The following is an 11,526-nucleotide window of genomic DNA, read 5'->3' as shown; positions in this document are numbered from 1 at the left end:
AAAGACCATCACAACTTAAATCAGAATCAGATCCACATTCATCTAATCATCTTATTTTAAGAATCAAGTCAAAAATTTTAAAAGTTAGAAAGTAAACGAACAAAAAATTGTACAACACGCTATATGTTCATTTCTTCTTGAATATATATGCATATACAAACTGATTTTGCGACCAAGATGTGTAATAATATTTTACTATACACGGCTGAAAATTGATCCTATATAAGGACATTGTGACTTTGATCTAATAGTTGCTGTGATTGTCCTTCTATTAAGTACAGCTCCATTTGTTTTCATTCCAACCTTGAGATTATCTTCTATTGCATGCCCTAGAGCATTCTTGATCGATTACTGAGTCACCTGACTCCTCAACTGTCATTCGCTTACACGTCACTTGCCTTTTATCGGTTCATGTAACTTGATGACGACGGCCGCTGAAGGAGTGCTCACTGAGACAATTTGCCAAACACTTAATTCATTTTATCAAACACCTTCGTCTATATATAACAATCATAATGACTGATTCTTGCTATACATGGATCAAGCGTGACATAGATACAATCTGACCAGTAAACTCAAAGTCTATATATAACAATCATAATGACTGATTCTTGCTATACATGGATCAAGCGTGACATAGATACAATCTGACCAGTAAACTCAAAGTAAATAATGTATTTCTTTTAACTTGCAGCATTTTTTCTTTTTGTTGTGACTGGGCCTTTTAGCTTTATAATTTTGACATTTTACCCAAAATTAATGCATATTCTCTTCGTCAAATACGCTGGATTCTTCAGTTTTTACATAGAAGTTTATATTCTACCCTGGGACTTGACATCATTCAATTAAATTAAAACTTCATGGCTCATCTTCAATTCATCACTTCGTGCTCCAGTCATTTAATTTTTGCTGTAAAGCTTCATAGCAAGCAATGATGCCCCAGCCCTACAAATTAAAAAAAAAAGAAGAAGGAAAAATTAATGCATCCAAGCTATTATTAAACAGAAAATATCAGTGCCAAATTAATCTATTATCAAAAGCGCATATAATTATATCTCACAAATCGTCAGTATGTAAGCTAGCATGCGTGCTCAAAGTTTCATAATGCCAATCATGCAAACAGGTAAAGCTATAATTTGAAGTGGTTGTGGAAGAAGAGAAAGCCTAGCATGAATAATATATATATGAGCCAGCAATGTCAACTAGCGAGCCAAAGATGACTTACCTTATAACCCATCAAAAGGATTTTTCTGGCTAAATGTAAGCTAAACTTGAGACTTTTCTTTAGAAGCTAAACTTGACTCCTCTATTCAGGTTTCCAAGGCAATTCAGCCATAATGAATCGCATTGACTCAATGGAGTCTCCCAGAAGCAAACTGCTACAATATCAAAACGGATGCCGTTGTAAACGAATCAAAAGAACAGAATCTGTTTTAGCAGGGATTAAGTTGGCCAAAGATTCAGGGCTTTGCCTCTTCGATACTAGGGAACTCACAGCGGAGTCAAATCAATTTCGTGTCAAACATGTTCCCAGAAATTGTAATACAGTAGCCCACATTATGGCAAAAGTAGATTTTTCATATTCTGATTACCAAGCTTGGTTAGAAGATCAAGATCCCCTGATGAAACTGTACACTTGTTCACCTGTAACAATCTCTGGTTTGGTTTATTATATATATATATATATATATATATAATTTTTGTTATTAAAAAAAAGTACTTGGCATGGTGATTGAGTTACATGTTTAATACCTCTCTGTTATCAGTCGACTATTTGTTCAGTTTCATACTTATCTTAATTATTCCAGTTGTGGTTTTTTATCATAAATGAGTTAATTTTCTATTCTAGCTTATACTTATAAATTATATTTCTTCATGTATTCAAAAGTGTGGAACAATCTATAGATTTTTTTTTTTTAAAAAAAAAACTATTTCATATCATTATCGTTCTATACTCTATTATATTACATTCAAAATTAGTTTCTCAATTCAGCTAGTATTACATCAAAAAAGAACTGCTGATCTTCGATTTCTACAATATGTTGGGCCTTCAATCCTCCAAATCCTTAGTTTAAAATGGATATCGAGTCTCTTTAACTTCTTCGATTTAATATATTTCATAAGATTAACACATATTTGCATTTATTTTTAAAAAATTATATTTAATATATTGACACATATCATGCATGCATTAAATGAGTGTAATATTACAGGGGTATTTTAGAGTCTCTCTAACTTCACAGTAAATGGCCAAAGTTGAAGAAATATGTCATAAACAGAAAAGATAAAATAAAACAATGTATCGAATATGTCCTTTGAACTAGACTGTTAAATCTGTTTAGCAATATAGAAGAGGATCCAAGAACATATAATAAGAAAGTATAATATTTTAACTGATATTGTGTCAATACTAATTCCTCGTAATTAGTTGAATGGAGTGATTGTTGAATTATGGATCAATAACTGCTCGAAAAATCTCATCCATGCATCTTAGATAATTTTTTTGAGTTGCAATATCCCACCAGATTTAAATCATTTAATGCTCTAAAACAATATTTCAAACAGATTAATGATCAAGTAGGCAATAAAAACTTTGCATTTTTATGCATTAAACGGCCACAATTCGAGGGATTTTATTATCACTAAAATATAACAACACAACGGACCGACTAATCTTTAAGGCTAAAGAAAATTTCTTAAAAAAGAAACAAAAGAAAATTGCGGACGTAAAACCAAACAAAAAACCTTAATGTTATAAAGTATTTCCAACTTTAAATCAGCTTTGTTGTAATTAATTAAATTGCATAAGAGCAAGAACAGCATGAAAACGAAAAAAAAAAATCAGCTTTATTACAAAATTAGTGTGAAATTATAAATTTTTGTGTTAAATTTCTAATAATCTATTTTGTTCCAATTATGATTGTTAATTATGAAAAATTGTTATTTTCTATTCTAAGTTATTAAATACTCTCTCCTCAGCCGTCATATGGAATTATATAGATTCATTTTATTTCTGAACTTGATGTAAAAATTTTCTTTGGTTATATTCTAAATTTGTGCAAATGTTTAAAACTAATTGAGCTTAAAAACTAAATCATTTGGAAAATCATATTCGATATATGTTGATGCTGAAAAACGACCTAAACAGCTGAATTTGTTTCTTTTGGGGAATTACAGCGCGAATCCAAGCTCAAACACCAATATGACCGTAATTTTCTGTACCTGTCAATCAGAAAACACGGTTAGAATACGCCGGTGGGGTTCCGGCGCAGATCCTCTGATGCTTAAGTCAGAAATTGTGTATAAAGAGATAAAAATGAAAGGGAAGAATTGTGAATGAGTTCAAAATAAAGGAATTTTCCGATAGAAGAACTAAAAATCTAGTAGGGAATGTTAAGGCTCTTAGATAGGTCACTTGTAGAGTTTTTGGTTGATTTTTGCTAACCCCCTTCTCTGTTGCCCTCTTCAGGTTAAATAGCCCTTGGTCGTGGGTGGTTACCACCTTAACTTTAGCCCACCTTCTTTAGCAGTTGCGAGTGGTTAATAATTGGAGACGGTTTAACAAATCGTGGAGTACAACTTCCCTAAAAATTAGGCTACATTATTTAAACCATAACTTTGCATGTCAAGCTAATTCCCGGGTCGGACAAATAAATTTTGAGGTCGTATGTCTTCGTTTCGAGGTGGGACTGGTGAATTTTCCTGTGGCTCATGTAGGTTCAAGGTTGTATTTTTAAACCCGGTTGTTCACATAAATCTCAGGTCGTATTTGTAAACCAGATTGCCAACATAGGCTCCAGGTCGTACTTACGAGGTCAGCTCAATACTAATGAGTTCTGACTAGATTGGAGTTGACCATATTTTCAAACGTTACCAGAAAAATCCAACCCAAACACCAGTCCCTTAGTTTTCAATACCGAAAGTAATTACTGGTGTTGGAAACTAATTATTTAAGATTAGAAAATTTTTTCTCAAACCCAACACCAGTCCCCTAGTTTTTAATACCGAGAAGGTACAATCGGTGTTGGAAACTTGAGCAGAAATAACTAGACAATCAATAACAATAACGAAAAAAACTAATAATTATGCAAGCCTTTTATTATAAAGTGAATTGTTAAATTAAGGAAGATAATAAAGAAAAAGTGAAAGAAGTAATAAAGTGGTGAGAATTGATTAAATTTACAAATTAATGAAAAATAAAAGCAAGAAATGAGTGCGAATTTATAACTAGCAAAGATTTAATGAATGAAAGTAGAATAAAGTTAAAATAGCAAAATTAAAATGAAAAAGGAATTTGATGATGGGCATCACGTGTGGCTGTGACGAATAAATAAAGTAAAATCAAAGAAAGTAAAATTAAAATGAAAAAGGAATAGGTATTGGGCATCACGTGTGGCCTAAAGAGAATTTGAAATTTAAATAGAAAATACCGTGCTTGACTGCAGCCATATGACAAACCGGCCACACTCCACACCATCATAGCCGTCCGTTTTCTACAGCCAGGATTTTAATGATTTGTTTGTCTTGATTGTTATTCTCTACGGCCACCCCGTGCATGACCCAGGTTTTTCCTCCTCTCCAACTTGTGCGGCTGATTTTGGGAGTTCGTCTTTATCAGCATGAATAGCACACGAGTCTTGGTGAGTTCAATTTTCCTTCTCCATCCGCTGCTTTCCCATTTTTTTTTCTTTGTTTGAAAATCCAACTTCTGGTTTTGTCAAAACCCGAAGTTCTTTTCCTTCCTTTTTTTTTTTGTTGTTGGCGAATGCTGGGCTCATGGTAGTGTATACTGTTGATGTAGTGAATACTGTGCCGCTTGCTTTTGCCGTTCCTGCATACTATAGAATCCATCTGGGTTGCAAACAACTTTGGTGAGTTGCCTCGTTTCAAGCATTATCTGGCTGTTGCATTCTTGTATTTATGAATGAGAATTTTATTTAGCGTTGGGATGGTTGTGCTGTGTACTGTGTTGCGTGTAAGCTCTGATGAGTAAAGTAAAGTGACATTGGTAGTGAAGGGTTGCTGTCGTTTAGCTGGGTTAACAGTGGAGATGTTGATGCATTATGTGTTGGCATTTGAATGAGGAATTAGGTTTTTAAGCGTATATGTTAGGCAATAATGGAGTTTAGGGATGATAATGATTCCCTTTGTGTATTCAATCGAGAATGGGTGGTAATGGGGAAAACAAATGAGATAATGAAGTTGAGTTAAACGATAGTGCGGTAGAGAATGATTCCGAGAGAGCAAGAATCGAAATTCATGGGCAAGCTAGTGGCGAATCTAATACACAACTTAGTGATGACGAAGATGATCATGAAGAATATGGTGTAAACAGAATGAACTTTGATACAACAGAAAAAGACATCAAAGGGTTAAGAAAGGAATATCACATTCCCGATGATATTACGCTTAGGTTACTGGGGGAAGAGGAGATGGTCAGTAAATTGGGCGATGGAGAAACCGCAATTTATATGGAGATGTTTAGACTTGGTTTCAGGTTACCAATTCAACCTTATTTTGCTTGGATGTTGGTAAGGTTGGGTCTGAGTCCTGGTCAGCTTGATCCGAATGGTTGGAGGATATTAGGTGGTATGTATGTTGTGTGGACCGAACAAAACAAAGTTGAACCACCTAAAATCCTCCAACCATTCGGATCAAGCTGACCAGGACTCAGACCCAACCTTACCAACATCCGAGCAAAATAAGGTTGAATTGGTAACCTGAAACCAAGTCTAAACATCTCCATATAAATTGCGGTTTCTCCGTCCTCCAATTTATTGACCATCTCATTTTCCCCCAGTAACCTAAGCGTAATATCGTCGGGAATGTGATATTCCTTTCTTAACTCTTCGATGTCTTTTTCTATTGTATCGAAGTTTATTCTGTTTACACCATATTCTTCATGATCATCTTCGTCATCACTAAGTTGTGTACTAGATTCGCCACTAGCTTGCCCATGAATTTCGATTCTTGCTCTCTCGGAATCATTCTCTATCGCACTATCGTTTAACTCAACTTCACTATCTCATTCGTTTTCCCCATTACCACCCATTCTCAATTGAATACTACAAAGGGAATCATTATCATCCCTAAACTCCATTATTGCCTAACATATACGCTTAAAAACCTAATTCCTCATTCAAATGCCAACACACAATGCATCAACATCTCCACTGTTAACCCAGCTAAACGACAGCAACCCTTCACTACCAATGTCACTTTACTTTATTCATCAGAGCTTACACGCAACACAGTACACAGCACAACCATCCCAACGCTCAATAAAATTCTCATTCATAAATACAAGAATGCAACAGCCAGATAATGCTTGAAACGAGGCAACCCACCAAAGTTGTTTGCAACCCAGATAGATTCTATAGTATGCAGGAACGACAAAAGCAAGCAGCACAGTATTCACTACATCAACAGTACACACTACCATGAGCCCAGCATTCGCCAACAACAAAAAAAAAAAAAGGAAGGAAAAGAACTTCGGGTTTTGACAAAACCAGAAGTTGGATTTTCAAAAAAAGAAAAAAAAATGGGAAAGCAGCGGATGGAGAAGGAAAACTGAACTCACCAAGACTCGTGTGCCATTCATGCTGATAAAGACGAACTCCCAAAATCAGCCGCACAAGTTGGAAAGGAGGAAAAACCTAGGTCATGCACGGGGTGGCCGTAGAGAATAACAATCAAGACAAACAAATCATTAAAATCCTGGCTGTAGAAAACGGACGGCTATGATGGTGTGGAGTGTGACCGGTTTGTCAGATGGCTGCAGTCAAGCACGGTATTTGCTATTTCAATTTCAAATTCTCTTTAGGCCACACGTGATGCCCAATACCCATTCCTTTTTCATTTTAATTTTACTTTCTTTGATTTTACTTTATTTATTCGTCACAGCCACACGTGATGCCCATCATCAAATTCCTTTTTCATTTTAATTTTGCTATTTTAACTTTATTCTACTTTCATTCATTAAATCTGTGCTAGTTATAAATTCGCACTCATTTCTTGCTTTTATTTTTCATTAATTTGTAAATTTAATCAATTCTCACCACTTTATTACTTCTTTCACTTTTTCTTTATTATCTTCCTTAATTTAACAATTCACTTTATAATAAAAGGCTTGCATAATTATTAGTTTTTCTCGTTATTGTTATTGATTGTCTAGTTATTTCTGCTCAAGTTTTCATCACCGATTGTACCTTCTCGGTATTAAAAACTAGGGGACTGGTGTTGGGTTTGAGAAAAAATTTTCTAATCTTAAATAATTAGTTTCGAACACCAGCAATTACTTTCGGTATTGAAAACTAGGGGACTGGTGTTTGGGTTGGATTTTTCTGGTAACGTTTGAAAATATGGTCAACTCCAATCTACTCAGAACTCATTAGTATCAAGTTGACCTCGTAAGTACGATCTGGAGCCTATGTTGGCAATCTGGTTTACAAATACGACCTGAGATTTATGTGAACAACCGGGTTTAAAAATACAACCTTGAACCTATATGAGCCACAAGAAAATTCACGGTCCCACCTGGAAACGAAGAAATACGACCTCAAAATTTATTTGTCCGACCCGAGAATTAGCTTGACATGCAAAGTTATTGGTTTAAATAACATATCCTAATTTTTAGGAAAGTTGTACGCCACGATTTGTTAAACCGTCTCCAATTATTAACCACTCGCAACTGCTAAAGAAGGTGGGCTAAAGTTAAGGTGGTAACCACCCACGACCAAGGACTATTTAAGCTGAAGAGGGCAACAGAGAAGGGGGTTAGCAAAAATCAACCAAAAACTCTACAAGTGACCTATCTAAGAGACTTAACATTCCTTACCAGATTTTTAGTTCCTCTATCGGAAAATTCCTTTATTTTGAACTCATTCACAATTCTTCCCTTTCATTTTTATCTCTTTATACACAATTTCTGACTTAAGCATCGAAGGGTCTGCACCGGAACCCCACCGGTGTATTTTAACCGTGTTTTCTGATTGTCAGGTACATAAAATTGCGGTCATATTGGTGTTTGAGCTTGGATTCGCGCTGTAATTCCCCAAAAGAAACAAATTCAGCTGTTGAGATCGTTTTTCGGCATCAGCAATATATTCGAATTAAAGGGCAGTCAAATTCAACTTGTAAATTAAATCATTCAATTAAAACTTTTAAACTTGGTAATGTAATTGAGTACAGATTTATATATACCTCTCCCTTATCAGTCCACCTCGTGTTCAATTTCACACTTATCTTTATTGTTCTAATTGTGGATTTCATCATAAATAGGTTATTTTTCTACTCTACCTTATATTTGTAAAATACACATCTTCATGTATTCAAAAATGTGGAATAATCTATAGATTTATTTTTTTTAATTTTTTTTAAACGTTATATCAACTAGCAAGAATAAAGGTATGCTAACGCTGCTGTCCAGCAGCTGAAGTTAGCAGATTCAGTTATAAGTAGTTATCAACTCTGCAACTGGGAGAATTTCACTTGAGCTTTGTTAGAATAGAAATTTATAGTGATTCCATGTTGTGGCATAGAGAAAGTTGCATCACAAGGGATGAAGTTTTCCTTGAAATCCAAGATACATAACATTTAGGAATCCATTGATCTTAAATTACTAATGAAACAATCGCCGACAATAGATCAGCCAAGAACTCACCTACCACAAGGTTTAAAACTAAATGCAAGGGTTTTTATGGTAAAGAATCAATCACCCTATTTTCCATATCCTAATTGCAATGATTAACATCTTTGAAGAAAATCAGAAACTCACCTACCACAAGGTTTAAAACTAAATGCAAGGGTTTTTATGGTAAAGAATCAATCACCCTATTTTCCATATCCTAATTGCAATGATTAACATCTTTGAAGAAAATCAGAAACTCAGTTTTTATACTTGACAACCAAAACTCAATCATTTTCATATAATTCTCCAGCAACTGTTTTCAGGAACATAACCACATAATTTCAAATCAAAAGAAAGAAGCTCTAACATTGAATAGATGTGATCTGACTCCAAGTCTACTAGATACTTCATTAATCTTTCTGCTAAGACAACATCACCCTCAGTCCTACATGCTGCCAGCAATCAACCCAACACAACTTCATCTGGTTCCATAGGCATATTTTCTACGACATTTAATGCATCCTCCAATCTCTCTGCACAGCTTTAAAGATCCACAATGCAACCATGATGCTCAATCTGAGGAGAGACTCTATAAATTTTCTTCATAATGTCAAAATATTGAAGCCCGTCTTCAATTAAACCAGCATGGCTACAGGCGGTTAGCGCTCCTGTGAAACTGACTTCATCTGTTTTGAACACTCCTTTCTGCATCAAATTGAAATATTCCAAAGGTTCCCCCACAAACCCGTTAACTGCAAAACCCACAATAATCGAGTTCCAAGACACTAATGTTCGTTTATGCATCCTTTGAAACACTTGACGAGCAAATTCAATGCAGCCGAATCTAGAATACACATCCATTAAATTATTACATACCCTGACATTGTCTTTAAAGTCTTGCTTTGGAACATATCGATGCATCCACAAGCCTATACCAAGAGTCCTGACATTGGCACACACATTAAGAACTGAAATAATGGTTAAATAATCCGGCTCCACCCCAGAAATCTGCATTACTCGAAAATACTCCAATGCTTCCTCAAAATAATCTCTCTTAACAAACCCATTAAGCAAAGCAGTCCAGAAATCGCATCCCTCACAGGCATTTCATCAAGCATTTTAACTGCAGATTCAATATTCCCATGCCTCATGTACCCATCAATCATTCATTCCAAGTAAACGAACTTTTAACTCTCATCACATCGAAAACCACCGTAGCCAAATCCATTCGACCAAATTTGGCGTACATGTCCAGAAGTGCTGTGCTCACCATCACATTATTTCTATCCAACCCAAGTTTACAAACAAGCCCATAAATCAGAGCACCGAAAAACGAGCATTACGATGGAAAATCAGCGCAACCCGAAAGAAGGGTGACGAAAGTGATGTGACTCGGATTGGTACCGTAGAGTCTCATGCGAGTAAACTCTAAAGCGGCTTCGAGTATGCAGCCGCTGCGGCAGTGGCGAGATATAGAAGAGGTCCATTGGACTGTAGTGTCTATGGTAGATTTGCTGTTGTTGGTTTGTATAGAGATTTGGGGTCTCTTTTTGAGGTTTTGATTACGGTTTTGTTGATGTGGAAGAAAAGGTTGGCGGAGAATCGTTGCTATAGCGGGAGAGTTCATTTTTTTTCGAAATACCGTTAAAATGATAAGAGGAAGTTAACAAATGAAAACTTCAGAAAATTCTTATTTGGCCCCTCAGTTTGTTTCTTTACTGGAGAGACGGTGAGGTAAGCCATCGATTGGTTTAGCACTATTTTTTATGAACGCTTTGGGGAGCTAAGCACAATTGAGGTCCTTGGTGGTTTGAGGATTTAGGTAGTTGGAGATGAGTGTCATGAGAGTTTAGAGAGCATGTGGGGGAGTTCAATGTCACGCTATGAGTGTTTTGTGCAGAAAATTCTACGGCATTTGGACAAGTTTTGTAAAATTGTTGCTAAGTAGCTTATTAAACTTACCGAACTAGTTGAGCAAAAAGACTTGGTGTTTACGAGTACACTGAATGCTACTGATGGAAGCTTCTAGAATCATACCAAGCTAGTACACCTTAGTTCAATTTAACCTTTCTTGTTGGAAATTTCGAGTGGTCTGTGACATCGAGATAGCTAAGAGTAGCCTAGGTAAGCTAGTTGAAGCTCAAAAGAGATCATCAGAAAAATCAAGGGTAGCTCGGTTGAGTTTGGGAAGGTTCAAGAGAGTTAATACGTGAAATAAGTACACTTGGAGACAAAATCTAATAAAATCATACATATAAATATAAATAAAGCAAGATAATTTTTCATCTGTGTGTTTAACTATATCCAAAATTCAGAATTTATCCTCTATATATCCAAAGTTATAAAAGTACAATTGCTTAAAGGTCAAGAACGACAGCATCTAAAAATAGATTTTCTTCCAAACTTCATTCAAGTTCTAATTAAGTCTCTTATTCAATACTAAAATCCGTGAGAATTAAACTATCCATAGTTTAACTTGTGATTAACAAATGTTAAAAAGTTCAAACCTTAAATACATCAATTATGCAAGAAATAAAGTCACTAAGCAGACCATATCAGAAGTTTCTTAGATACCCGAACATCAATAAAGATCAAAGTTTTATATTTCATATTCAAACTATTAAAAGAATTTACTTACTAAAATCAAAGAAAACAGAAAATACTTAAGGGAATTTGAAGTATGACAGTAAAACAGCCAAAAAAAAAGTGATTTTAGTTACATATAAACAAAAGTTAATGGTGGTTACAGAAGTGGGGAAAGTTGAGTACAAATTAGATAATAGGAGGTTTTTAAACTTCCTTAAATCAATTGTAATTTCAAAAATAAAATAAATAAGTAATAACATAAAAATAAACGAGATAAAAATTATTTCCTAAAACTACATGCAAGTATATAA

At 35.0% G+C, this 11,526-nt stretch overlaps 1 pseudogene; it reads right to left on the bottom strand.

Annotated features, from left to right (window-relative positions):
* Positions 1 to 8,592: 8,592 nt before the first annotated feature.
* Positions 8,593 to 10,793, bottom strand: LOC102609493 (pentatricopeptide repeat-containing protein At1g05750, chloroplastic-like; annotated as a pseudogene).
* Positions 10,794 to 11,526: the final 733 nt, after the last annotated feature.

The sequence above is a fragment of the Citrus sinensis genome, chromosome 8 (assembly GCF_022201045.2).
Source record: "Citrus sinensis cultivar Valencia sweet orange chromosome 8, DVS_A1.0, whole genome shotgun sequence".
In the NCBI taxonomy this organism is placed as follows: Eukaryota; Viridiplantae; Streptophyta; class Magnoliopsida; order Sapindales; family Rutaceae; genus Citrus; species Citrus sinensis.
Note: the sequence above shows the minus strand (reverse complement) of the source record. Positions and strands in the feature narration are given on the sequence as shown.